Source organism: Liolophura sinensis, chromosome 1 (assembly GCF_032854445.1).
Source record: "Liolophura sinensis isolate JHLJ2023 chromosome 1, CUHK_Ljap_v2, whole genome shotgun sequence".
Lineage (NCBI taxonomy): Eukaryota > Metazoa > Mollusca > Polyplacophora > Chitonida > Chitonidae > Liolophura > Liolophura sinensis.
Window position 1 is genome coordinate 80506222 of NC_088295.1, and position 6000 is coordinate 80512221.

Here is a 6000-nt window from a genome sequence, read left to right on the forward strand (position 1 = left end):
CAGATCAACCATTTAAAGGAACAGTGGAACTGTAAGCATGTACTGAACCAAGAGCAATCTGGCCATAAAAGTGAACTTCCTGCAGAAAATGTTTGCTGAGGTGACTTATAGGTATTGACAAGCATTCCAATGTGAACTGATGAGAACTGTATAAACTGGTTCAACCAAATATAGTGGCTGGACGAGCGTTACAGTATGAACTGGTTCAAACTGACACTGGCAAGCGTTCCAATGTACACTTGTTCACACCAGACACGATCACTGACATGCGCAGTAGTGTTCAATCTAAACTTGGTCAAAGTTCGAAAAGTGTTCCAATCAAACCAAACACGATCGCTTGACTGTGTGTCTTCAGCGCAATATGTGCCCTGGTTCAAACCAAACATGGCCGCCGACCAACGTTCTAGTCCGCACTGATCACCTCAAACCCAATGTGAGTAATGACGATCAAATGTTTCGCAGCATTTTGGTAAAAAGTGTCATTTACTACCTTAATGCCACGCTCCCCTGAGCATGTATCTCTTTATTGCGGTGAGTTTAACGCAACATTGTTAGTTTCTTAGCCAATTTCGCGGGTGTCAAAATCTGTCAAAACCAGGAAATAATTGTATTTTGACACAAGAATAGTGCAGCATGACATTTATTTTCCTCTTGTGGTACACATGCACCTGAGCGTTGTCAGGACAATGACACAAGCGGGAAGCGAAACAAGACATAAAATTTCTCAATGGACCACGGACGTCAAAATCGTGAATGATACGATAATAAAGAGCAATGGCAACATTGTCCTTAATCTGTTTCCCCGCAGAACAGTTAAAATTGCAGTTGGTATAATTACAATATGCTGATCTTTATCCCGGTGGCTTAGGTGATAGCGTGCTAGCGCAGCACTATGAACTGGAAGTCTGCGATGCGGTCGCTCTGAGTTTAGGTCTATGCAGTTCATATAGATTTCCTCTCTGGTCGGTCGTGTGATAAGGTCTACCAGCAGGCTGGGGATAGTTGTGGGTTACCCCGGGTTCTACCTGGTTTCCTCCCACCATAATGCTGGTCGCCTTCGTATTCGTGAAATATTCTTGAGTACGGCGTAAAACATCAAGCAAATAAATATAAATAACTTATCGGAGGTCCAAGAAGATTCTGTGTCCCCTGCCTTGGACCTCCCTACCGCCAACATCCAAGAAAGACTGTATACCTACCTTTATCTACACTCCTTCAGACGTCTTGAAGTTCCCCAACTCTAATGCCTGTTTACAGATGTTTTTTTTTTTTTTTGTATGAGTGAGTGAGTGCTTAATGGGGTTTAATGTCGACGAAGGAGTCCTTATAGTGTATGTAATGTACCTCTTTGCTGCAGGACGGATTTCCACCGTTCTTTTATTTAGGGCAGCTTCACTGAGACGACTTACCGAAGGCAAGTTAGCGGCCCCACCCGAGCAATTATACTGATATGGGTCAACCAGTCGTTGCACTTCATCTTACTGCTGAACGCCAAGCAAGGACTTGTCCCTTTTTTTGGTCATTGGTGTAACGCGACCCAGGACTGAGCCTGGATCTACCGCCCCCGAAGCGTAGGCTCTACTAACTGGGCCATCGGACCGGTACATTCGATTTTGAAATTTCATTTTATACAGTGATATATAAGTACGCCTCGCTTACCAATGCAAAAGTGTACGGCTAATATGTATGTATATGTACTAATATCCACATAGTCCAGCTCTTGCTGGCTTCCTTTCCGGCAGTACGTGGCAACAAAATACGGATGGTCGTGGGTGTGGCGTAAAACACCAAACAAATAAATAAATAAATAAAATATCAACGTAACAACGAAATTTGGTTCACTCTTGTTGCAGATTGCACATGCAGTAGTTTTCTTTTTGCGTCTCAAATACCGTTTGATGTTGATTTCAGTTCAAATAACTAACGGTACTATGAATTTGTACCCTTTGTTCTTATCACCTTTCATCAATCATTACGTCAAGGTTTGTCACCTTCGTCAGTGTATTGTCCGCGCCACGTGGTAGGCTATCCACATTGTAATAATTACGTGTCGCACGTAATGTATGTAATATACTTTGGGTTTTACGCTTTACCTTTTTTTAGTCACTTGACGATGGGGAGTCATTAAGTGTTCGTGTACATTTACTGTGTCTTCTTGTGGCAGGGTGAGGTCATGCCGTCAAAGTGCTGCCGCCTCACCACGGGCTAGTAAGTGATGATTCCTTACTCCAACCTCTCTGTGTTTTAAAGTCTTTGGTATGACCTGACCCGGGTTTGATCCCGGGTCTCCCAACTTCGAGGCGCACGCTCTAATGCCACCGAAGCGGCCTGTGTCGCAAGTAATGCGGCATCTTAAATTGTCTGATAAGACAAGTATATATTTCAAACCCATGTATTTCAAAAGCAGAGAGATTTGCCAAGATAGAGCGTCTAGCTCTTGTTCAAATACAGAATTATCGACACGATGGAGGGATGACAGCAATGAGATTTCATAATTTTCTGACATCAAATTTAATTTTCGTGTCCAACTTTGATGCTAAATCTTTCTGAGACGCCCTCAAAATATGTATCCAATCTGTGGCAAAGATGACATTTTAGGATAATTAGCACGGCTAATAGTGTTATAACTAATTAAAATAGTGCTAATAATCCATGTACATTATTAAAATCATGTAGTCAATTCGTTGAAGATATAACCAAAAACATCCGTCAAAAAAGAAATCTCGACATTACCAGATGTTAACCGCCTTTGGAAATCCGCAGTGGAATACTCTGGCTTCACCTGGTGTTGCCAGCGTCAAGGTGTTGCGACATTTGTTTGAATGTAACCACATTTGCCATGGATCCTGTAGTTACCGCGGTGAGCTACATGTTTCTGTTACAAGGGAGATAATTCTAAAAGGCGTTGTTTTGTTTTGGCACCGGGGATTACTTCCCTTTCGCCACCATGGACTGAATGCATTTGGGTGCCCGCGTACGCGTACTCCGGAATGACATTTTCGCGTAACTATCTAATATTTCAAGGGGAATACCTAGTATATTATCGCTTAATTGACCAATCCAGTGCTGCTGATCAGAAATATACCAAATGAAAATAATGCACACGCGGCGAGCATACATTTGACATTTAAACAATTGACGAAATGTTTGTGTCTCCCCAAGCCTCACCCACCTTAAAGGCCCATAAGCGAGGTTTTTGCACTGTTGACATGTTGTATTATGGACGACACGTATGGTGTACATTCTCAATACTATTGTGGTGTTTTCGAAGTGTTTGTGGCGTTTATCGTCGAAGAACCAAACTATACTGTCTTCTTTCTTCCGGCTGTGTGAAGATCTGTGGCATTAGCGTTTTTCACGTGTTTCCTGTTGCACGTGATTTTTCAACTGTAGGATTTTTGCCTGAAAGGCATAAAAAGCAAAAAAGTATCTTGCAGATTTTTACGAAGGACATGGTGTGCAGTGTAGCGGGAAGACTCCACTCATGTGCGGTGGGGCGCCACTAATGAGCCCAACCCGCTAGCTCCGTACAACCAGGGTAGTCCTCTTGCGCACTGCCTCTCATCGCCTGCGGTGCCATCTATCGCTTACGTCACCTTACTGATGGTTTACAACATGCCACTGTGGATTCGCCTGAAGCTATGTGGTATCGCGCTTCCGATTTTAATCACAACATGTAGCCATAATTTATTTTCACCTAATGGGAAAACCTGCTTAAGTGTTAATTTGAACTTCAGTAAACACACAAAAACTGCTCTTCATCAAGTAAAAATTTCCCTGTTACATTTCCGTGCACAAACTACTGATCTTGATCATTTCCAGATTTTTGCTGGCACTTAAGGAAATAGGGGAACTTTGCTTCACGAGGCAAAAACAAAAATAAGTGAGGCAATTTTTGAAATGAGGATAACAGCTTTCAATTATAATTTCTATTCTTCCGTCCATTCCATTCTTTTAGTGTTTAATAATAGATGTGTTGGTGACAAGGCTCCATCATGGTGCAGCTCCGTCGATCCAGCCTTGGGGTATGCCGTGTAACAGTTATATAAGGTTGATGTCCTCTGCACATAATCCCATTAACAAATGTGAGTGATTACACTGCACATGTATGTACCAAATACAGCAGGTCGTACATACAGGGGCCCCTCCAAGTATTCACAAAACAACAGGTTATGTAGCGATAAAGCCGCGTCCTCAGGGTGAGGTCTGTCGTATCGACCCGTAGTATCGACCCGTTGTCTCGACCCGTCGATTGGGAGAAAAGTATGTCCTAAATGTGTAAGATTGGGAGCAAAATGTCCCCTATACAAGCAGAAGATTGGGAGCAGAATGTCCCCTATACAAGCAGAAGATTTGGAGCAAAATAGATGTAGAAGATTGAGAGCAAAATGTCCCCATATAAGTGTAGAAGATTGGGAGCAAAATGTCCCCTATACAAGCAGAAGATTGGGAGCAAAATAGATGTAGAAGATTGGGAGCAAAATGTTCCCATAAGAATGTAGAAGATTGGGAGCAAAATGTCCCCTATACAAGCAGAAGATTGGGAGCAAAATAGATGCAGAAGATTAGGAGCAAAATGTCCCCATATAAATGTAGAAGATTGGGAGCAAAATGTCCCCTATACAAGCAGAAGATTGGGAGCAAAATAGATGTAGAAGATTGGGAGCAAAATGTCCCCATACAAATGTAGAAGATTGGGAGCAAAATGTCCCCTATACAAGCAAAAGATTGGGAGCAAAATAGATGTAGAGTGAGTGCGTGCTTGGGGTTTAACGTCGTACTCAACAATTTTTCAGTCATATGACGACGAAGGAATCTTTAGGGTGCATGTACGTGTAACGTGCCTCCTTGTAGCAGGACGGATTTCCACCGCTCTTTTATTTAGTGCTGCTTCACCGAGACGACTTACCGAAGGCAAGTTACCGAAGGCCGATAAATTGTCAGCCACAACACTATGACGCTCATCTTCAAATATGTCCATCTGCCTCGATGGCTCAGTTTATAAAAGAGCGGTGGAAATCCGCTCAGCAAAAAAGGAGACACATTACACATACATGCACTCCTTCGTCGTCATATGACTGAAAAATTGTTAAGTATGACGATAAAAACCCTAAGCACTCACTCAAATATGTCCACAATTCAAAACAGATAGCTATATTTGCTTCCGCTTTATTTCAGAAAACACTGTAAATGATTATATTAAAAAAGTAATAAGTATCTTTCGCTCTTGTCCATGCCACGTTATGTCATACAAGCAGCTATATAAAGGAAAGCAGCATCATTCTTTGATGCACTTATATGCAACCATGCCAGCTAGAACGAAATCCCAAAAGCATGGATAACTTTACAAACGCTTTTCTATAAATGAAAACGAGTGGAATACTAGTATATATAACATTTATAACGGTGATATAATAATTATACCCTGTTTTGCTGCCACTATGTGCAATTAAGGTAACAGGCCATGCAAGTATACTGGTTGACATAGGTGTCTGCCTATAAAGTGACAAGGCGTTGTGTCACGTGTCTTCGGCATGGTGTTCCAGTTGTAAACGTGTCGCCATTGGTACCTGTCTGTAACATGCAGGCACTGTCATAAAATAATGTTGGGACTGAAATGATGCTAAAAGCCAGATTAAACCTCCATATACAAACAGTCTAGCTGAAATCCTAGAACCATGACTATCATTAGCCGTCTGTTGCGAATGCGTCCGTGAGGAATAAAATGTTAGCGGACAGAGGTCAGCACTAGGTTTGATTTAATGTTATCGAAATCTGAAATAACGCACAGGCAGTTGGCTTGTATACAAGTTAGCATCAGACATGTTTTTCGTTATTAAAACAATTAATTTGGGCTACGCTTACATTTGTTATTCGAATAGAGAATACCAAGCTATTACCAGATTCGATTGTCAAGCCTCAAACAACTTCTAGCACCGAGTTCGTCTTTTAAATTCATATCTCCGGTGACATGCTGGCTTGAACATGGTCTTACAGCAC